Source organism: Aphelocoma coerulescens, chromosome 9, assembly GCF_041296385.1.
Source record: "Aphelocoma coerulescens isolate FSJ_1873_10779 chromosome 9, UR_Acoe_1.0, whole genome shotgun sequence".
NCBI classification, from domain to species: Eukaryota; Metazoa; Chordata; class Aves; order Passeriformes; family Corvidae; genus Aphelocoma; species Aphelocoma coerulescens.
This window is the reverse complement of record NC_091023.1, coordinates 18,941,085-18,963,632: the sequence shown is the minus strand read 5'-3', so window position 1 is coordinate 18,963,632 and position 22,548 is coordinate 18,941,085. Positions and strand designations below refer to the sequence as shown.

The window sequence follows — 22,548 nt, the reverse complement described above, 5'->3', positions numbered from 1 at the left end:
TTTTCCTACAACTACTCAAACAGAATTTTATTTCAGTTCCGAGCAGAAGAACCAAACTGATCATATTCCTCTATATAAAGTACAAGTGTTTTTTTCTTTTTTTTTCCCCACTTGTCAAGAAAGGAGGAATACACTGGCTTTGTTCTGTCCTTTTCTAGGCAGGTTTTGGTTCAGCAGCTAGGAGAGAATGTGTCTCCATCTCTCCAGATGTGTACACACAGATGGAGCTTGCTGGGGGCTGGAGTGAGTGTGGTGCTCCAATCCCATGGGGCTGGGCTGGCCCAAGCACAGACATGCCAGTGGTGTGGCACTGGGCAGACTGGTTCCTTGGAAGGCTAATTGGAAACCTGCCCTAACCAAGTGAGCTAAGAGAGTTGCTCAGGGGTCTAAATGCGTCCAAAGGAGATGAGGGGCTTCCTGTTGCCCTGGGGTGTTAAGATGTGCAATGATGCCTGGGTTTGCTGCTGAAGGATTGGGTCTGCTGTTACTGAAATGGTCTCCAGAGCTGCTTAGGGATTCCTAAAGGGGAGACCCTGCTATCTTTCTAACATGGCTGGAAATGGTTTGGTCACAGAGGAAAAATTTAAGTGTAAACGTGATCTGTGTTTAGGTGGTGCTTAGAATGCTAGGGGCAGCTATCAACAGATGGAAAAGACAGAGTTGAGAGCAAAAAGAAATTATTTGATGCTGTGGACATACTTAAAGGGGTTCCTACAATGTGAGTGAGAGGAGATGGGAAAGAGGAAAAAAAACCTGGAGAGGTTTACATGGCACTAGAATTGCTTTGCTTTTCCATGTGACTGGAAAGGCTGTGCTGGGAGATCATGGCACTGCCTTAGGCTCCATGGAGTGGTGAGTAAAGCCAGGCTGGAAGCCTTGCAAGTGGTTGATCTGCCCACAGATCCAAATTTATTTTCTCACAATACCACGAGCCCAAACAGTTCCCACCCATCAGCTGGTCCTGGCTGCTCCCCCTGTCCCCTTCCCAACCAGCAGAACTGTTGTCTGTGGGTCCGTGTTTTGAGCTGGCTGAGGCGTCTGATCTTCCCAGAAAATAACCTGGCACAAACGGAAGTTTTTTTTCAGCTGCATGGGCTCTGCGATCTGCTTCAGTGTTGTGGCAACACTTCCAAGGGGGAATGGAGGCCGTGACAAGCAGCAGGGCATGGGATTATCTTAGTTTGATATTGCCATCAGGAGCCTGCCCATAAATGTCACTGAAATTCAGAGAAAGCAAGCACCACTTTTCTTACAGGGTCACCGTGAGAAACTGTGTAAACTTCTTTCAGAAATGGTGTTAAAAAAATTGTGGCTTCCAACTCAAACATGCCAGGACCAAAAGTGTGGTATCTGCAGGACCCACAGGAAAGTGTGCAGTGGGTGTCTTTTGGTGGTGTCTGGGATGCTGTAGGCAGCACTGAAGCAAAAGTTTTCAAATAGGCTTCAAAAAATAAGTAATTTTTCTGTTTTTCTCCTGTGTTCTGACTCATTAGGGATCGTATTTTCTACCTAAACAAGAATCCTTTTTAAAATGTAATGACTACAGAAGTTAGGGCTTTAAGCAAAATAGAAATGTATTGAGACTGACACTAGGAGTGTGGGAGTTGATAGCTCCAACACTTTTACTTGTAACTACTGTCAGGATTTTGAAATTCAGTTGAGCGGAGAGGTGTCATGAGGCAGCCAGTTTAGAAACATTTGAAATTAGGTAGTTCTGCCTCAGCCCTAATTGCAAAAGGAAAGAAAAGCATGTTTAAAACAACAATCTCCTCTTTTCTCCAGGTCCTAGTGAGCAAAAATGAGGCTTTAAGGAAGACTTTGTTGCAGAACTTCACTCCCAACACTGAAGGATTATAGCCCTGCTTTTTTTTCTTTACACTATGAGAGAAAGGCAAGTTCACTGTAAGTTGAAAAGCAAATAACCAGGCTAGGAATTTCTATGTACAAAGCAGATGGACACACATGGCCCTTTTTGGAATACTTGGATATGTCTCCTTAGCCACCACAGCTTGTTTTTGTACTACATATTGCTCCACACAGGCCATTGTTTCCATGCACCTGTCTGTAATTTTGGAGGTTCATCTACCTCCAGCAAACTATATTTAAAATCCTCAGTGCTGATTAGAGGGAAGGAAAAAGTTCAGGGGAAGGGATTTCCTAGTTCACAAATAAGAATGTGCAGTGGAGCACTCACTAAGTAAACAGAAAACATGGGCAGCTGAGAGAAATCAATTTAGCTGAACAAACAATGTTCCATGTAATGAACTACTAATTATCCTTTTATGCCATGTCAGTCTGAGTGATTACAGAGCTGTGCAGTTTAATTTGACGTTTGAGCATTGCCTTGCTCCATTAGCCTCATATAAAGCTACGACACGTTGAGAGGAATTAAAAAAAAAAAAAATGGTGGTGGGTTGTGGGGGAAGTGGGCTGCATTTATCCAGAACTAAGTAAGCACCTGTAGCAGTCATGGGGAAAAGAGCTTCTTCATTTCTTCTTTTGGCTTTTTAAATTCTTGGTTGTGGTGAGAGGGGCAGCACTTGGGAGGTGAGAAGGAGGATGGCTGGTGCTCAAAGAAAACTTCTTCAGTGTGTTGACAATGTCCCAGTGCTTTAGACCCTGCTTTAAACTATCATCGAGGGCTTGAATAAATAAATTGCATAGATCAGATACGCATACAGAAAAAGGGAAAAGTGGATGGTAAACAATACAGTGTGGGAGCAAATATATTTTCCTGGATACTTTCTTTTTACTGGAGATTTGCACACAGTAGGTAAATCAAATCCCTAGGTGCTTAGGAAATCTCGTGGTTAATCTAGGGCTGAAGGACATGTATTATAAATACTGCTTTATTATCACACTGTTTGTCCAACTACCTGTACTGATAACCGGATTAGAGGGAATTAACATATGGAGAAAGCTAAAGACAGTTTGTTGGGATATATATTAGGGCTATTAACTGTAGGAGTACCAGTGAAGGAGTACCTGTAGTCTGATATAGAGCTACACATTTTGGACTAGATTTTTCTTTCATAATAGGTAAGCCAAGCCAAACATCACCAAAGTTCCAGGAGAAATTTCCATGGGAAAGGTGCAGATGCAGGGGAGACCATGCCTCGTGTCTAGGTAATACATCAACGTGTGAAACAGTGTCACGAGGGATAAAAGTGACCCCAGCGTCCAATGCCAATATTTATGGGGTCGCATAAATTTAAGCAGAAATTGAAAAGCAAATGTTTAAAAACCATTTGGTGTAACTGCCTGACATCTCTGCTATGCACACTACTGAAGCATGTGCCATGAGACCTGCCAGGCTTGCTCTTCCCTCACTGTGACATAGATGAGGACTCCCAGGTTGGAATAGTATTTTTCAAAAAGCCTTTCCAAAATTTTTAATTTTTTAAAAAATTTATTTTAAAATATTAAGGGGAAATAATAGAAACTGGAATGAAGAAAAATAAGAAATATGAAAGTAAAAAGCCTCCCCAAAACTGGGAAACTCAAAGAGCCAGTTGACTATTTTGGCTGAGATGCAGCTCCTAGGAGGCCAGATCCTTGGCAGGGGCAGGCTGATTTCAATGAAGAATCCCTCTTTTGTGCACGGAGGATGGGGCCTGAAAACGTGCACAGAGGATGCAGTGGGCCCTCTCTCACACTTGCTATTGACACTCAGCCTGCTCGCTTTGGCCGGCCCCCAGGCTGTCCGTGAGGTCTCCTATCTGCCCCCTTTATTTTATTTTTTTTAATTATTTTTTTTTTTAAATCTTTGTTGAGAAATATCCCTTTAACCACCATAAAGACTGGGTGCCTTTTCTGTGCCACAGAAGCGCTGCAGGAGGGGAGATTTTCCTGACGCTGCCGTGTGCTGGAGCCCCGGTGCCGCTCAGCGCGGGGACAGCCGGTGGTGTTGGGGCAGTGTTTGCTGCACAGGCCGTGGCCCTCAGCCACTTGCTTGGGGGTGTTACATGGGACTCAGACCCTACCAGGTGATACCAGTTTCTTGTTTGTTCTTTTTTTATTTAGTTTTGGGGCTTATCCCACTGGTCTGGCCTGAAGCTGAGTTGAATTTCTGCTCTGCTGCAAGGCATGACCGAGCCGCAGGCTCTTTCCCCAGGGCTGAACTGGCCCCTCTGTTCGTTCCTAATGCGCGTTAGACACATTGGGGCCTTTCTCCGCTGTGCATTTGTAACTCCCATTGACGCTAATGGGTGTGACATGTGTCTATCCAGCGGAGAATAGCCCCCATTGACTACAGCAGCTCCCCGGCCTTGAGCGGTGCTCGTCACTTGATTAAGCCAAACTAATGAGGCACAACCGGGGCCAATGGGAATGTGTGGGACTCAGGCATTGCAAAAGCTGGTGGAAACCTGCAGCTTTACTGGGGGCTGTGTTTTGTTATGCCAGGCAAAGACACGGAATGCCATGGGATGGAGCGCACAGGAACAGGTGCTGTCACAGGAATGAACAGAGGAGAGAGGTTCACGCTGCTGGTGACAGCATCCGAACCGCCCTCTTTGAGTGGTAATTACATGTGAGAGTGTCTTGTGTGCTTAGCAGGGTTTAGAACTAGGTTTGGTCTTGGCTCTTGCTCAGTGTCGCTCTACATTCAGGGTCTGAATTTGGCTCTGTGGCTCTTTCTCTGGGGCACAGGAGCATTTTTAGCTCTTCAGCAGACAGCCCAGTGTCCAAGGCAGGCAGCGTCCTTTTCACCAACATTAAACAGCAGCACTTTGGGAAATGGGAAAAAGGGCAAAAGCAGAAATGCTGCAGGAAGTGTTTCTTGCAGGTTGTCCACCCTCTAAGAAGAGCCACTGGAGGCATAGCTTGTCCATGGGCGCTCTCCCTCCTGTGCGTTGCTGGCCACTACACCAAGTGCAGAGCACCGGCTGTGCTCACAAGAGGCTGGAGGAACATGCCGGACTGAAGTCTCTTTTGCTTGGCTGGGCCCAAATCATCTAACCTGGGCCAGATGCAAGAATGCAAACTCAAGGTATATGCCTGGGAGTTCAGTGTGAGCACAACTGTGCTTGCAGAAAAACAGATTGGGAGAAAAATCAGGAGACTGACACCTGAAGAACTGAGAACGTGGACGTGGCCTCCATGAGCAGGCACAGACCCCATAAGGACACAAAATGCTGCTTGCTGAACCAAGACCAGGAACTCTGGCCTTCCCGCAAAACACAGCTTCATCCCAAACCACTGTGGTAATGTGAGGGCACAACCTGGTAGTCCAGGGCCAGACTACAAAGGCAGATAGGTCAGTTGTAGATTTTGAGAGAAAAAAGCATTAAAAGCCTCTCAGTTCTATTTTAAGACTTGCTACTTTGGAGAGCCTGGGTGAGAAGTTGCCTGTACTTTCCCCTGTACTTTACCTGCTGGTACATTCCAGGTCAGAGGAGGTTTGTATTTTTGTCATATTGCAATACTTGCGTTTATGTAAGTGCTGCTAAGAATAAAATTAGCAGTGGGAGAAAAACATCAGTTTGATGTCTAAATTTGGAAAAGTTGATGAACAAATCTGTTAACTTCGTTGTAGGGGGAGAAAAGAATAGCAATCCTTTGTTTAAAGAAAAGATAAAATAAATATAAAATAAGAGCTAATTGCCCTCTCCGGTTTTCTGAGGTTTCCTAAACATTCTCTTGTCCCTTTCAGAGGATAAATATGAATTGGCTCTGATTTGTGGGATTCTGGCTTGAGAAGATATGGTCAGTTGGATCTGAGAGGCTTTGACATGATTGTCAAATGCTCTCAGTATTTGTGAAGGGAGGGAGCAAAGGGGAAATCATTTGTCCCCTGGAGTAGGTGTCCTCCCAGAGGGCAGGTTCCTGCCAGGTGTTGGGCAGCACTGCTGTCCTCACTGGCATGGTCCCAGCAGGCAGCCCCTGTCCCAGGACACCAATTAATCAGCAAGGAGCAGCACAGGGCAGGGAGAATCCCAGCATAAAACTGCCCCAAGCACCACCACTTTCTTCCTGCGCCTGCATCCCAGGCTGTGTGGGCCTGTGGGCTCCAGTCAAGCCCCACAGTGATCACAGCACACGTTAGAGTCTTTTGGCTTCATCCAGAGCTCTGGAGGACACCGCCATGTGCAACTTGCAGGTGCCTCTTTCTACCTGCCCCAAAGTTTAGCACAAGACAGTAAAGTCCCTATCACAGACCATAGCATTTTATGGCAAGAACTGTCTTCTTTTGCCCAGTATCTCTGGCAGATGTACCCACCACTTTTCTTGGCATATCCAGAACAGGTCACTTTTATCTTTATTGGTAAATTAGATTATTTATCAGCAATTGCAGTTGAAAACAAGAGGTTAGAAATGAAAATATTTATTAGTCAGATACTGTACTAGTACAGTCCTTGTCAATCTTAAGAGGTGGATAATTTTCTGGCCATCTCATTTGTTTCCCTAATTCACTCCTCTAAATCTTTCTGGAGTAAGAGTCTGGCATATGAATGTGAATGTCCTCTTTAGTTCTTCTTCCCAAGGGGCAGCCTTGGATGCTTAACGACCATTTCATTCTCCTCTTTTGTACTTAATTGGCTGGACATGGAGGAGAGGCAGTGCATAAACTCAGCAAATACTGTTTATGTTCTTCCTGCAGCTGCTCTTTGGACACCTACAGGTCATTAATTCCTTTGTTTCCAGTCAACCTGCCAGTGAGCAGCTCTCCTGCCCAGTATGAGCTGTTTCTTCCATGTGGGCTGCTGACCCATTCCCACTGAGCCATGCTCCCGAATGTGTTCAGGAGGGATCAGGACTTTTGGGACATGACTAGCTTTCTGCTGAGACTGGAGGGGATATAAGTGATATGGCCATAATACAGATAACCAGGAACTCTCTCTGTTTTCCCACCCTACCCTCCATATACTGACAGGGATACCTGAAAGAGTGATATTATTAATTTTGTGGGGGCATCGGGCCTTGCTAGCAGGTGGCTGCTGCTGCTGGAAAGGGAGTAAGAGCTACACTGTGACTATAGATCCATCACACAAAAGCCCAAAGCTGTTACTGTACCCTCCAGGAAACAGCCTCTGGTGATGGAAAGAAAATCGGCATCATCCCATGACACTGCAGTTCCTGTAGGTTGTGCATTTAAAAGAAGGCAGGCTGAGGCAGGGAGCTTGGAAATCCGTGCTGATCAGGGGTGAGACTATTTTTCTCCTTTAAGAACATTTGCTCAGCTTTTTAATTTCCAGTGTTTCCAGTTGCCATATCAACCTGAGAAATTTGCCTGGCAATTGATGGCATATTTTTCAATGGAAGATTAAAAAACTTAGTTGCATCAGGTTCAGCATTTGTTTGCTGGGATTTCACTTTATGTAATTTTACTTCTTTCCCAGTATTTGCTTTCCAAGCCATGTTAGCAGACGACCAAGGATCCCCACCCTGCCTTTGCTGAGGCACATCTCAGGTTCAGGAGTCCATGTGCAGAAGTCAGGAGCCAGGTCAAAATGCAGCCAACATTAGTAGCTGGGAGAAAGCCTGTGGGACACATCCTGCAGGCTGGCAAAGGCCAGAAGCATCAACAGAAACACTCTGGCTGAAGGCAAGTGGCAGTTTCAGCTTTTTTGTTGCTCTGAGAGGAGTTGCAGGAGGCACAGTGGAGGGATCCTGGCTTTGCTGTTGAAGAGTGTATTGGTATTCTTGGAACCTGCATCTGCAGCCAGCACCATCGAGGTGGGGAAGGAGCCTGCACCCACTCCCAATGGTATCCAGAAACCCCTGTGTCCCCCCAGCTGTTCCCCCATATTCTCTCTCCAGCCCATCCCTGGCCATTCATGGGTCACTGGTGTAAATGGGGACTAATCTGCCCCAGTGCAGATGAATCTGCAGGGACTTTTCGGTGGTGAATATATTGTTTGGTTGTTTGTGGGTTTGTGGTGGGTTTTTTTCCTTTAAAAGGAATAAGAATGGAAAACAAGAAAGTCAAAAAGCCCTGAATCTTTACCTTTTTAAAGTGGAGACACCGCCACAGCAGGACATAATGGCTCACTGTGGTGGTGGTGGTTTGCCTGAGAGCCTGGAGATTTATGTAATGAGAAACACAATTCCTGCAAAGAACATTGTTAAATCTTTTCAAAATTTCAGCTATAAGCCGTTTTATTGCTAATAATATGGCTAGATTCTTCTTTTGAAGAATCTGGGAATGTTTGACAAGTGGGGAAAATGGAGAGGACTTGAGGCACCATAATCTGTATTTTCCATTTACCTTGCTTGAAGCTTGAACAACACATGTGCCACAAATGATTTGTTTATTCCTAAGCGCCCCCAAGGAGCCCAGTCTCCATTCTCAGGCATATAATGGCTATTCAAATGAAAGCTTTAATAGGTTGTTGCAGATCTGATACCAATGCAGCGAGAGAAAGAGATATGCAAATATGCAAAATTAAACAAACTAGCTCCTGCCCTTTGCCTTTGGAGGTGCAGCCTCAGATCTGGACGGTGTCACCAGTGCAGTGAGTCTGCTAGACTCAGCTCTCTGGAGAACGAGTTCCTTTTTCTCCTTTCCCACCCTCCCATACTTTGCCTTATAAAGCTTTCACTTGAAAGTGAAAGCTATTTTGCTTGAAATATTTTCTGTCTGTAGCAATCATGGGGAAGGAGAGCCCCAATAAGGGCTGAAATACACAATATGTTCAGGTTTGAGCCTGAGGAACATTGCTGGGAGAAGTTCCTCTGTGCTGGTCTGTTCCACATCTTCTTAAAACAAGGCCCTTAACCTCAATGCCTTCTCCTGGGCATTTCCTCATGCTGTAGAAATAATTTTGGAAGAGTGACACAGACAAAAATCCAATTAGGGGTTACAGTCTAAATAAAATCTGTTTCTGCCCACACCAGAAGACAAATCAGGGGCTTCAGTGGTTCTTAACACCAGTTCTTCTGTTCCTCTTTGCTCCATGTATTGTGTGCGTGAGTCAGGCCCCAAAGCCACTTCGAAAATGTAAAAATAACATGTCATCCACCTAACCATTGAAACTGTGCCAGCAGCTACTGTGTGCACTGAACAGCGGTGAAAAATAATAATTTTACATCAAAAACACCATAAAAGTTTTTCAGTGCCTTCCAGGTTCTTGTAAAACTGCTATTATCTTGTCCAACCCCCAAGGCTTTTTGCACAATTATCAGTTAATTCTGTGTGGATTTCAAAAAGGCAGTGCCAGAAACAGGGGCCATGCAGCAAATCACACAGATGGAGGTGGAAGCGCAGCTGTGCCTCCTCCACAGGATGTCCATGCACACCTCGATTCTGCTCCTGGTTCAGGGGCACAATCCCTGGAACATCCCTGTACCTCTCTTGCCCTCCCATCTTCTATGCTCTGATCACAAGAGCTTTGAAGAAGAACTTGCCTCTTGTTCCATCATTATTGCTGGTGAGTCGAACTTTGTCAGCAATAAAATACCTCCGGAGATCTGCAAATATCTAGAAAACCCCTGAGCTACAGGGGTTCAGAAATGAAGCTACAGCTTCAGAAATGAAGAGAGAGCCCAGTGCTCAGCAGAAGGCATGAGGGGGATCTTGCTTTGCTTGGGGTATTTGGACACTGTTCTGACTGTAAGAGGTACCAGAGTGTGTTGGAAGCAGCGTAGGAAGTGGGTTTGTACCTCAGAGATTTGAAGATCTGCCTCACTGTTAACCAAGCCTGGAGACCTCAGGGTTTCAGCCAGGAGGATCTGATGAGGGCAGATGAGGAAAAGGGCTTCAGAAAATAAATGCCCAACTTTAATTTAACTAGTCTTTTCCTTCAGAACCCAGGAGGGAAAAGCCCAAAGCCCAAATGATAGGGGAAAAGAAACTTCCTATGCAAGTGTGAACAATACCACACAGAAATGTTCCCCAAATCTGTGTTTTGTGAGACTGATTGGAGCTGTAGCCAAAACCTATATTTGAATGTGGGTAGACTGTGGAATTAAAGGTGATCTCTGGCCATGTTTAAACATGAACTGGGCCATAAGCTACTTATGGGCTGTGGTTACAAAAAACTAGAAAGGGCTGACTCACAGCGGGAGAGCATGAGGTTGGAAGGTTCCCATGCAATCCTCCCTGTGCTCTGGAGGTGCCCATCCTAGAGATCCTGAACACCCCATGCTCCCCCCCAGACACCTCCCTTGACACTTGTAGGTCATTGGTGTTTCTGACAGCCTGACTTAAAGTCTGCAGATGAGAAGAGTTTCTTTTGGCCTGTCAGCAGCATAAATGAGAAGAAAGAATGGAATTCTCCGAAGTTTTTCCAGAATGCATGCCCAATCCAAACAGACTCATCCGGCTTCCTTGCAAGTGTTATTCCCAGATCACAGCTAAGTCTAGCACAGACTTCCCTAATGCCATCACCAGCAGTATTAGTGTGCAGAAGCAGATTTCTATTTTTCTAATTAAAAAATATTAATTAAAGCTGATACGTCTTGTGGTAAGCTCTTGATTTTGGCCCTCTTGATTTTCAGTTTTAAACATTTTTACTTGGTCAGCATTTCATAATGAAATATTTTTGTTTTTCAAAGAGAAACACATGATGCAATAGGAGAAAATATATTAAGGATAAAATAATATTTAAGCATTAAATAAATCAGCATCGAACCAGTTTTTGTTTCTTTCAGAGAACAAATTTTCAGAAATTGAGATTACCAATTCTGGTCTTATTTAAGACTGGGGAGAAAATGCAAAATTCGGAAATGTCTGCAAGGTTGGAGAGCAGTTTTGCACTGAGCTCTCCTCAGATGAGATTGCAGAAATTCTTCTGTTTTCTCCTTCCTCCCTGGCTCTGCCACCAGGCAATTCTGTTCACACTGTTCTCCAAGACAAAATCTGAGCCAGGCTGAGATTTGTGCTGATGGTGAGTGCCTGCCTTTCTTTCTATTTTCTTTTTTTAAATAAAACAATTTCCTAAGGCTTTGAAATGGGGCTGATAAAAAGCAGCTTTTAAATGCATTTTAGTAAATAGTTTGAAACCAGACCATAAAGTCTCATAACTGTAGGTTTGCCCTTAATTATACCTCGCTGACAGCCCATTTTCCTTCTCCTCTGCAACCAGTCTTCTTTTGCTTTAAGAGCAAAATATATTGTATGCTACTTTGGAAAGATGTGGGGTTTCACACAAATTCGACAAGATCTGTAGGTAAACAGTGTCACCTAGTGGATAACGGGCATCGATTTTCCCAAACTCTGGAAGTTTGGCCGTGTGGTTTTTCCATTTTGTCCTAGGAAAAAAATATTATCTCAAATGAGAAGGAGCCCTGTACTGAGAAATGGGATCAGTGCCAAATGGCTGTAAATCCAAAGTCACAGAATGCGATGGCCAGCACTGAGCAGGACATTTGTCATGAGCACGGGCACAGATCCATCACCAGCTATAAAGGGGAAGAACCAAATCTCCAGCTCAGTGCCTGAAGAGCAAAAGGTTAGAGCAGCACGTCCTGAAATATTTATTTCCTGCATGTGTAAAGGTGTACTGGACTCCACATCATCTCCTGCACCATCAGCTGCCCCTCTCCAGGCACAGAAAACAAGAGGATGTCAGGAGGTATCTGTGAGGTATCTGTCATGTGATCAGCTGAGGCTTCTGAGCGGTAGAAGTTTTAAAAAAAAAAAAAAAAAGGCAAAGTCCTTGGGGTGGGAGATTTGGCAGAGAGTATGGGAGAGCAGGAGAAAGAGTATAAGCTCCATCTGAGAGAAATCTCTCATCCTGAAAGGGTGGGATGATAACTTTGGGGATGTGGTGGCAGGTATCTATGAGAAAAGCTGCCTAGAGAAAGCAGAGATATGATAAGCCTATATGATAAGCCTTGGAGAGCCTACTGAGTTAGAAAAGCCTACTGGTTAGAAAATCAGGACATGATAACCTCAACCAAGAGTAAAGTGCTCCAGAAGGAAGGACACGCTCCTGAAAACTAAACTGAGGCTGGATATCCTGAAGACCACTTGCAGCACTTAGGTTTCTGCTTCCTAACTAACTTTGCTGTCAGGATCCCTTGGAGTCAAGATGGATTTGAACCAGAGCATTGCAGGAAGAAATAAATATAAACAGAATTGAGACAAAATGGAAAAGAGCTCTTCAGACTCACAGAAACTCCTGATGGGGAAAGAAAAGGTAGAATTCAAGCAGCAAAGGTGAGAACTCAGGTAACTTGGTTTCTAAACAAATCAAATACTGGCATTCAGCTGGTTGGGTGGGAAGTGGAGGATTTAAGTTCCCCTCTCACTACCCCTTCTTCCTCCTCCTGAAAGGTCATCGCTGCAGTTTGTTACAATTGCATTTGGGTTTTTTTCTGAAAATCCCACTGATACCCTACTCCTTTCCTCACATTGAAAAAGGATGTGAAGGAGAGCAAAAGCATGGTTCCAGAGGTGGCTCTTCTCTGTCCAAGAGGCAGCAGATAGGAAAACCCAGGTGAAAGTTCAGGATATTATCAGCATCTAATTAATATAGACACCAGTCGTGGAGAAGAGCAGGATTGCTCTATCACTGGACTCAAGCAGGCTGACTGTGAACATTCTCAGACTGAATATTTAGACACAGATCTTACATCAATGTGGATTTGGTCAAAAGCAATAAGCCAGAGCATCCTGGAGAATGTATGGATACATGTTAGAATTGTAGTCAAAATGATAAATATCTTATTTTCATAGGTAAGGAAACGTGAGCTCTAGCACTTAATTATCTTCCAAAGAAGAGGAAAATAGTGATTGATTCTTATGGCAGATTGCTCTGCCGAGTTTGTGTTTGGCCTCTGTTTTCTTCATTTTTGTCATGTATTAAATGGATGGGCTGTCATTCTTCTCCAAAGGAGGAAGAGTGATTATCGTGTAAAGCCCAGAGGAACTCTGTTTAAAGGCAAGCTAAAATATGCTGCAAGTTGGGACACTTTCTCACCTGAGCATACACTGTGTTTCCAAAACAAACACTGGCATAACTCTATTTGCTCAGTTTTGAGCAGTTTTCCTCCAAACTATTTCACATTTATTTTTTGTACCAGTCTTCTTGGACCAGTTCCCATTGACTGAATCTGTGGAAGGCACCATCTTCTACTGGTCCCTACTGTGGGCATTGGCAGGTACAGACTTTGTTACATCACTTTGGTTAGTCTGTGCCTCAGTTTACTCCTTCATTAGTCTGAGTTCTACACTGACTTTCCCATCGTGCTTTTATTCTTGGGACCTCAGAGCAATTCTCTTACCTATCCTCTCTCAGCCAGCCAAACCATTACTAAATCAGACAGTTATCAGATTTCCCTTCCCAAAGAGAAGGTGATAATAATTTCTTTGCTTAATAAAGTATAAATGGAGAGTAATCCTGCTGAGTGATACTATGAGATGTAAAAGCACTGTATGAGGTCAGAATGTTCCCGTGTGAGTTACAAGTTCAAAAAACAGTGAGTAAAAAGCTTGACTAGATCAAGGATCCCACCCTGGGAACAACAGAAGGAAGAAATAGAAGTAGCACCTGGAAAATGCTGCTCTCATCAAGAGAGGCCCCCTCCCCTGTAAACATCTGCTAACTCTAATATTAAACAAATCAAAATTTACTTATTCTGTGGAATCCTCTTTTGCTTCTTTATACAGAAGCACTTGTAGCTATTTCACAATAATTTTTAAAAGTAGCTCTTGTTCCACCAGGAAACCATAATTTCTTTAGCCAAGAACATCTAGTCTGGAGCCTGAGGAGGACTGGCATTCTCTGCAACAGTGTGCAACAACAGCCCAGACATCTTAACATTTCCAGGCTGGATCCATCCCTTCTGTCAGCAAACCCCTTGGAGGCTCCTGCTTGGCCCCCTGGCTGCATGTGCTCCCAAATCCCAGTGCTCTGACAGCACCACGCTGAGCCCAGGGTGGGCTGCCAGGTCCCCTGGGGGTGCAGGTACTGCCTAAAGAGAGGTTTTTCCAGGCAGCCTGCCTAAAGTTGAGTGCTGTTGCCTGCATAAGAAATTCCCTTCCTCTGTGGTAGCAGCACACACGAGTGGTCCCAAGCCCCGTTTCGATCCCTTTATATACACGTGTGCCAAAAGGTGGGAGAAGACAACTGTGAGGGCAGACATTAAGCCAAAAAGGCAAATTGCATTTCCCAAGTGAATGAGGAATCTCTGGCAGCCAGGAAAGGACATAAAAATATAATCACATTTACATCCATCCCTCAAGCTGTCCAGGCAAATGAAGATCCAGGGAGAGCAGCAAGCTGAGGAAATAGGCTGGTTGTAGAAAACTGTGTGTGTGTGTGTGTGTGTGTGTGTGTGATGCCACATTTTACCCATTTAAATGATCAGCATCATGATCATTTGTAAAAAATAGAGAAAAGTCAAACCCAAGGCTTCCAAGCTGTCTGCATCCCATCCTTCAAGGTGGCCACTGAGTAGTCACATTCCTGAGTACTGGGGAAATTTGAAGAGCTAATAATTTCCTCTGACTCAAAAGTAAAACAGCAAAGCAAAAACAAAACCCACTCATCATCTTTCTGAAGCTCCCTGTTTAAATCTGCTTTTCAGTTTATGTAGCATTTGTTTATCTCATAAACTGTTTCTCTGGGTGACTCAGCTTAGGGCATTGGATGGTATGAGCTTGAAGACCTCAACAAATTTGAAGAGAAGGCCTGGAGAAACTACAAAGGACTCCAAGTTTCCTCAGTTTCCCTCCCACCTGCCCATTCAGATTTTCCAGGAGCTCTATGAAATAAGCTTTTTATCTCTGTTACTAGTTCACATCCAGCCCTGGAGGAGTTTGTGCCTTACTATGAGAAAACATCTGAAGCTTTGGAAGCTGTCTCTCACACAGGGCCCATTCAGTGACATCTCCAAAATGTTAGCAGATCCCAGGTCATTTTCATGTGAAACAACCACATGAAAACCCACCACTGCTGCTGGCTTTACTGGTTTAAGGCTGACTGGCTGCAGACTCTAATTTGCCCTCTTGTTCCTTGGGGTGGACTTAGCAGGGTAGGAAATTAATGAGGCAGCCAGGAAGAGATGGCACCACTTCTACATGTGTACAGCTTCAGTCTACAATGGTTTCATTGCAGCACCTTTCCCTACAGTAAATGCAGTGAATGTTCTTATTCCTATTGTAAAAGCAGCACTAAATGGGATGGTTTCAGCTGAAAATATTTTCCCAGCTCCTGGAAAGGGTTAGACACACAGCCCTGAGGTGGGCCAACTGTGTGGTTGCCATCAAACTAAGCAGCCATGTTCAGCTTGTCTTGGATTTCTTTATATGAGACAAGGAATGATTCATAAAAGCGAATGCTGAGGCCACACTGGTTGCTAAGTCTCTAGTCTAACCAGATGTAATGACTGAGGTTTTGCAGACAAGCTGCAGTTAAGGCAAAAAATAACAGATCATGGGTCAAATCCATCCTTGATGTAACTCCAGCATCGTCAGTAAGAGTTACCCATGTGTGAATCTGGCCCCATGTTCCTCACTCATACAATAAATCAAGATCCCTCCTGCAGCAGAATCAATTGGAAAAAGGAGAAGGGAAAAAATGCTACTTTCTTGACCACATTAAAAATAATCACTTTTTTGTTGCACAATGGGGCAGAGAAAACCAGTCCTGGAAACCAGAGTACAATTTCCTCAGCATGTCACGGGGAGGGGAGAGAAGGGGAAATTGGCATAACCGAGAGGTTTCTTTTATCTCTGTTCCATTCTAAATGATGCAGGGAAGAGGGGAAAGCACACCTAGATATCTATCTATCTATATCCATCTATATCTATATAGATATCTAGATGAGCTTTCTCCTCTTCCCTGTATTTATATCTACAATCTATACATAATATATAGAAATCTATAGATAACTACATAGCTTCTACAAAAAAAAAAAAACAAAAAACAAAAGGACTATATTCCTTCTGTTGATTAGACTTGATGTTTAAAAATAGTAAAATTTAAAAAATTAAACATAATGTTTTGTGTCTCAGCTTTTCCTTCCCATTTGGCAGGTTGGTTGTGTTCGTGAGCTCTACGGGAATGCACAAAAGACACCTGAGGGAGAAAATTGCTAATCACTAAAAATTACTAATCATTCTTTCACACTAAACAAACACCACCGAGAGGTTTTTAGTTGCACAAAGGTGGATGTTTTTGTTCTTTCCCCTTTTCCCTCTCTTCTCCAGCTAATGATACAGATGTGCAAAATGCAGGATATGACATCCTACTAAGCATTAGGTGCAGCATTTTGCAGGAGACAAGATCCAAGTCTGAGTCCAAAATAAAAGCACAATAGCCTGAAAATCTTCTACTGCACACTGCTAGCACTTTACAACCTAAATGGCAGGAAAAGCAATTCATACAGTTGTAGAATAATCTTTCCAGCATAATTTGTATTCCAGCAGCAGTGAGGTCCCCTCTGAGACTGTGGCCCTGGTGCAACTGCCCACTAGAAGAGCATCCAAATTAATCAGATGAGACAGAAAGTTGGAAGAAAAAGATACCATTTGATCTGTAATTCTTACGGCTAGGAAACTCAGAGTGCTTGGGACCTCTCTAGTGAAAGTAGAAACTAGACCCACTCCTGCATCCCAGAGTCCCAGCTAGAGGAGTCTGCTGCCTCCCAACTCATCTCCCAGGACCACTCCCTCTCTCAGAAGGCCTTTGCTGACACATCCAGGGAATGCAGAGCTGTTCTTCTACCCACTGTACCTCAACAAACCCATTCACACCTAAACCTGCTCATTTGTCTTTGCCATGGATGCTTCTCCATACATTTCGCTGGCTGAGGCCCCTCTGAGTTGGCACAGCAGCAGCAGCAGCAGCAGTGGGTGGGTGGCAGTGAGGGGCTCCAGGTGCTGGTGTTCAGCTCCTTCTGCAGGAGGACACCCCACTCCTGCAGCGCTCTGCTCCAGCCTCCCTCGTGCCATGGGTCCCACCAGGGGGGATAATTGTGGGCAGCTGACAGCAGTGTTCCCTGTGGAGCTTCCAGAGAAATAGCCCTGCATTCCTGGGCTAACAACTGAGTAACTGAAACTGAGAGGCAAAGAATTCACCATAAAGAAAAAAGTCAGTGTCAGCCCTGCCATGTTTAACTGTGCCATTAATGTATAGTTTTTTTAAATAAAAATCAGGATGATTACCTCTGCTGACTCTATTGCACTTTGGGCCTCAGAGCAAAGAGAGCCGTCTGCTGACAGGGAGGTGGTATATTTGTCATTCCTTCATCTGGGGATTTCCTATCCCATATGGGGTGGCTGGGCTTTCCTCATGCTCAGCTGCTAAGCCACCGCTCCACAGGAGTCAACTCCCAGTGCTGCAGCATTCCTGTTTTCCACTTGAGCAGGAAGAAAATGAAGGTGACAAATTTACCTTGTTTCCAGCCCATGACCAAGAACTTTATTGTGACATGGCTATGGATTCCCCACCTCTGAAGAGGGCCTGTTACATTGGTACATTGAGGTTTGATTCTCTGGACCAAATTTAGACCTTCTTTGCAACAGATTTTTATTTCTGTCCTGTTCCACTCCATTTTTTTCCTGTATGTGTGACCACAGCAGACATCATCTATAGCAAACAGAGGTGCAATGTGGTTTTTATCACTGCTCCAAACTAGCCTGAAACTCACCTTTTTGTGTCAGCTGTGCTCATTTATGTTGCAAAACACGAGAGCCTCTCCAGAGCATTTTTACTACACTCATAAAGAAATAATGGAAAACCAAGAATGGTTCCTAGAGAAAGGATAGCACAAAGTGTGAGCAATGGCTGGCTACAGTTCCACTCCTGATCTCTTCCCTGGACAGAACAAAGTAGGACAGTACACTTAAAATATATCTATTTTACAATGAGAGTAGTGGCTGCTTTGCTGTGGTGATGAGCAGCGATATTAAAATTCTGTGTCTGAGCTTTAGGATTAACACCTTGTGGGAAGCACCTTGAGGAGCTGGGACCGCTTGGCTCTGCGCCTGCCACGGGAGCACTGCCCTCACCAGGACTGCAAATTGCTTTGGTTGGTGGTTTCTACATCACTGAGTGTTTTGCCTTGAAATATTTTGCCTCTAGAGAAGACACACTGGAATTTTCTGAAGCAGAACATGGCATTAGGTAAATCTGATGTTTTGACACACTGATATTTTTAAGCTTGCATAATTCACTGCATTCCACACAAGTTTTTCATTTCAATACCTCAGAAGCATCATTTGTTGGTCAGTTTTAGGCTTCTTCAGAAAGATTTTTTTCCATTGCTCCATTCCCCAGGGGTCCCAATGGAGTCTCCATGGAGGATCCTTAGCATGAGAGGCTGGTGATGACACTGGTTTTGTCAAAAGTGAGTGTAAGGATCGTGCTTTAAAGTTGCTGGTTTGTGGCCAAAACATGCCCTTGCAATTATCCACCAGCAACAGCTCTTGGCATCTGTGGGAGAACACAGCCTTGCAATGAGGTGGGTTAGTACTAATTACAAGATGTTTATTCAGTCTAAGTAAAATACACTGTATTTTACTCATTAGCACCCAAAATGGCACATGCAATTGGAGCAACATGCTAATCCAAATAGGGGATTACAGCTAAGCAGGGTGCTGAACTGTCTGTGCTTAATTTATAGTTAACCAAGGTGCTCATTTACCCTGGTAAGAGCACACACCCACCCAGCAGTGCTGGGAGAGAAGGATCTCATCACTCTTTAGCAAAGTATCTTGTCCTGCAGCAAACACGTCAATGCCAATGAGGTCAGATAACACAGGAGAAGACCCAGCTTCTTTATTGACATTGATGTGTTTGCTATAGGAAAAGATACTTTTTCTTTAACCAGTTAAGGATACAATGGCCTTTCTCAACTCAGCTTTTCTTCAGCTCATCATCTAATAACTAAAGCACAGTACAAATATAGTCTATTTTCTCATGTCTTGTGTTTGCTGAATCTTTCCTGTGTCCATAATCAGGGCTGATCCTCAACTAGTTTATAAGAGATTTATTATGAGATCATAGGCTGGTTTCATAAAACTCACACCCAAGTGAATGGACATTTTTATGACTGATGAAGCTTGGAATGATTAGGAAACAGTCTCAGCTCAACCTGAAATGGTTATTATAATCCAAGATTAAAATGTTTTCTCAGCAGTTTGTGCTATTGAAGTTCACGTGTACATTCATCTGCCAACCCCTTGCTGTGCATTTCACCAAGCTACCTGCAAATCAGATGGAGAGCACTGTGAGTTGGCTGAGCCTTTTAATTGCTCTATTGAAAATGACTGAGGAAGAAGCAGACCAATAGAAAAAGAGGGTGCTGGGCTTGTTAACCCATAGGTGAGGTCACTTTCTGTATGGAAATGGAGGAGAGGCTATAAAAAGAGGAAAAGGAATGGATGGCATTTTTGTCAGAAATAAGCATGTAGGAGTAATTTGAGACCAAAAAAAAAGAACTCGAGCATTTAAACTCTTAAAAAGGTAAGAGTTATTGAATGGGATGCATTAATTCAATTGGTTTGCAGCTAAAAAAAAAAGTAGTTGTTATTTGAATTTTAATCTGTTCTTCCTTTTTTTGACAATAGTTTTACTTCTCTTGGTCTAAGGCATATTTTTGGAGTAAAACTTATTTTCTAGGGAGCTGTGGAGCTTTGTTTTGTTCTTTATCATGTAGGGCACAATACTGTTCTGGGGGAATAACCTGGGCTTTCCGCTGGATGGCCATCAAGCTACTCTCTTACTCCCTCTCCTCAGTGGAGCAGGGAAAGAAAACCTTATGGGTTGAGATAAATACGAGGGGATTGCTTACCAATCAGCAACACCAGCAAAACAGAAAGAAATAGTTTTGGGGGAAAATAATTTAATGTATTTTCAATTTAAAAATAGAGACGAAAAGTAGGAAATAAAAACACCCTCTCCACCCAAGCTCCCCAGGCTTAACCTCACTCCTTTGTTCCCAACTCTTCCACCCCCTCGCCACATTTAGCACAGGGAGATGGGGAGTGGGGGTGTTGTGGTCAGTTCATGACACTTTGTCATTGCCACTCTTTCCCTGCACTCTTCCATTGCTCCAGCATGGGCTCCCTCCCATGGGATCCAGTCCTTCAGAAACTGTGCCAGTGTGGCAGCAGCTCTTCAAAAACGGCTCTGGCGTGGGCTGCAGCTTCCTTCAGGGCACAGACCCCTGCTGCAGGGTGGGTGTCTGTTCCCATGTTGGCCTTCCTGCGCTGCAGAGGAATAATCTACTTGGACACAGCCTTCTCCATGGGCTTCAGGGCAGTCTGCTCCAGCTCTTGGAGCACTTCTTTCCCCTCCTTCATCACAGACCTTGTGTCTGCAGGGCTGTTTCTTTTGCACTTTTTCCTTACTCCTCTCTATTGTAGCTCTTGGGCAGTGTTTGTTACTTCTTCTTAGACGTGTTTTCACAGACATGCCACTAGCATTGCTGCTGGGCTCAGTTTTGGCCACTGTTGGGTCCATTTTGTAGCCAGCTCTTGTCACAGGGGCCACCCCTGAAGACCACCCCCCCACTACCAATGTGCTACATAAACCCAATGCAACTGTCCTAATACATTCACTATGGTTTTGTGATTGAGGAGGGGGGAGGAAATTCTGAAACCAGGCACATATCTGTTCCGTGTTTATACTTGACTATGTTTAGTCTTTCGACTAAACACATGTTCCTGTGTGCACTCTGTATGCTCATTTTATCAGCTGTTTCTTCCTATTAGGTGTTCATACTAACAGGTATCGCTATGCAGTGAAATCTCATCATAGTGTTCTGGGCTTTTTATGTGGCTGGTCACTGTGCCCTAACCCTAGATGTATGCGCTGAATAACCACATTGTTCGTTTATAATGTCCTTGGCTTTTCTATAGCCTTGTCCCTGTGATATTACTTGTGGACACAGTGGGCTGGATTGAAGACAGTGAAGTTAAAAGTGGTGATGTATGCAGCTATGTAACTGTGAGAAGAAATGTATTGATTCCCCATACCCCCTTTTCTAACCTGCTGTAAGGTGTTTCATCATGTAGGACATCATGGAGATCTTATATTTGTTACTTAACATACATTGAAAGGTCTGACTTCTCTTCCTTGCTGGCTTTCTGAATGGGAAAAGCTGTTGTTAACATGTCTTGTGTGTCAGAGATCAGGCTGTTCATGATCGCTCATGAAGCTTTGAACGTATATAGTAAGAGAGAGGAATGGCAAACTGTTATATTAATGTAGCTGAAGCACAAAAAGTGAAACTATTGACCTTGCCAGCTCTGCATTTGGGGCAAATGTTACTGCAGTGAACAGAGTAACTTTAGCTGGTGTTTTGAATTTTGGTTTGTGTATTTTGCTCTGGTACAGATAAATGTGAATGCCTGAGAAGGGCTGAGCGAATTGCTAAAGATAGTTGCAATTTTGCACATGTCAAGATTTTTTTGGTGAAAACTTTCCTTGTAGACAAAGAGGCCAATAAGGAAATAGAAGCAAAAATCATTTCCATGGGCTCCTAAGTCACTGAAAAAAAGTGTCTGTTAATCAACTTCCTTGTCTGAAATAATGCTCTTTTAAATCAACAACCAAACAAAAAAGCCTTTGCTATTGCTCTTGCCTGGCATGGAATTGGTATTCCCCAAATGGAACCAGCAGGTGTCCAGTAGGTCATTCAGCACAGTACAGCTCCTGACCTCCCTCAGACAAAAGATCCCAAGACTTACAGTGGCTGCTACCTGGAGTATATAAAAGACACTGCAAAAACATATGTCAAGAGATATTAATAAGGTTGTGTTGAGAGGTATGTACGAGCTACAGGGAGAAGCAAAGTGCTTAGCTGCTTTCCATTCCTTTCACCCAGATTCAGTATCAAAATCAGCCTTGTAGGGCAGTGTATAGGAAGATACAGCTGGTTCCCAGCTCAGAGCTGTTATGTGCCTGCCCAAGGCCACTACTTCATGGAAGTAACTCCTGCCCCATAGTTGATTTACATGGCCTTTCCACTGTGTGCAGCATCACATTTGCTGAAGCAGCTGCTGCCCCAGCAGGGTATGAAGATATTGGGGCCAGAGGTGCCTAGACCCCACGCTTGGCCAGCCAGCTGTGAGTTTGTGCGGCTTGCATTGCTTGGGGCAGCCCAGACCCAGAGTCCCTGCCTCTCCCACAAGGGAAAGCCAATGCAGCCGAGTCCTGTGCTGTTTCCCAGTCCCAGGCCAAGTCTCTGGGAGCAGTCTCCACTCAGCCCCTGGCACACGGGTTCCTCGGGCACCGCGGCACAGGGAGCGTTCCGGGGAAGCCCAAGCCGTGGCCATTAGTGCTGTGCTGACAGCAGCCTCTGTGGATAACGAGAAGCCCTTCTGCCTCGCTGCTATTAAACTGCTGCCTTTTCACGAGAGGAATCCTGAATCTTTCCTCAAACCTAAACAAAAAAGTCAGCCTTTTATTCGTTTCATCATTATCTAGGGCTGCCACATTCAAATGATTCTCCAGCAGTCCCTTCATTTCCGAGTGCACACGTCGAGAAGGGATTGGAAGCCTTTTGATTAAGAATAAGAGGTGATGACACTACAACCAGTGCAGGGTTGTCATCATTACCATGTACCTGCACTTCCACAGAGCTCTCGCTCTGGGTTGCCTCTGATATAAAGCTGCTGTACTCTGTGCCCTAATTGAATGGAACTATTTT

At 44.2% G+C, this 22,548-nt stretch overlaps 1 long non-coding RNA gene across 8 annotated transcripts in view; it reads left to right on the top strand.

Annotated features, from left to right (window-relative positions):
• Nucleotides 1–5,591, top strand: part of LOC138114711 (uncharacterized) — a 316,350-nt gene extending 310,759 nt beyond the window's left edge. For all 8 annotated transcript variants that reach the window (XR_011152739.1, XR_011152737.1, XR_011152743.1 and 5 more), the window contains 3 exons: nt 1,783–1,902; nt 3,040–3,126; nt 4,787–5,591. This is a non-coding gene — a long non-coding RNA (uncharacterized lncRNA). The remainder of the gene's footprint in view (nt 1–1,782; nt 1,903–3,039; nt 3,127–4,786) is intronic.
• The last annotated feature ends 16,957 nt before the right edge of the window (nt 5,592–22,548 follow it).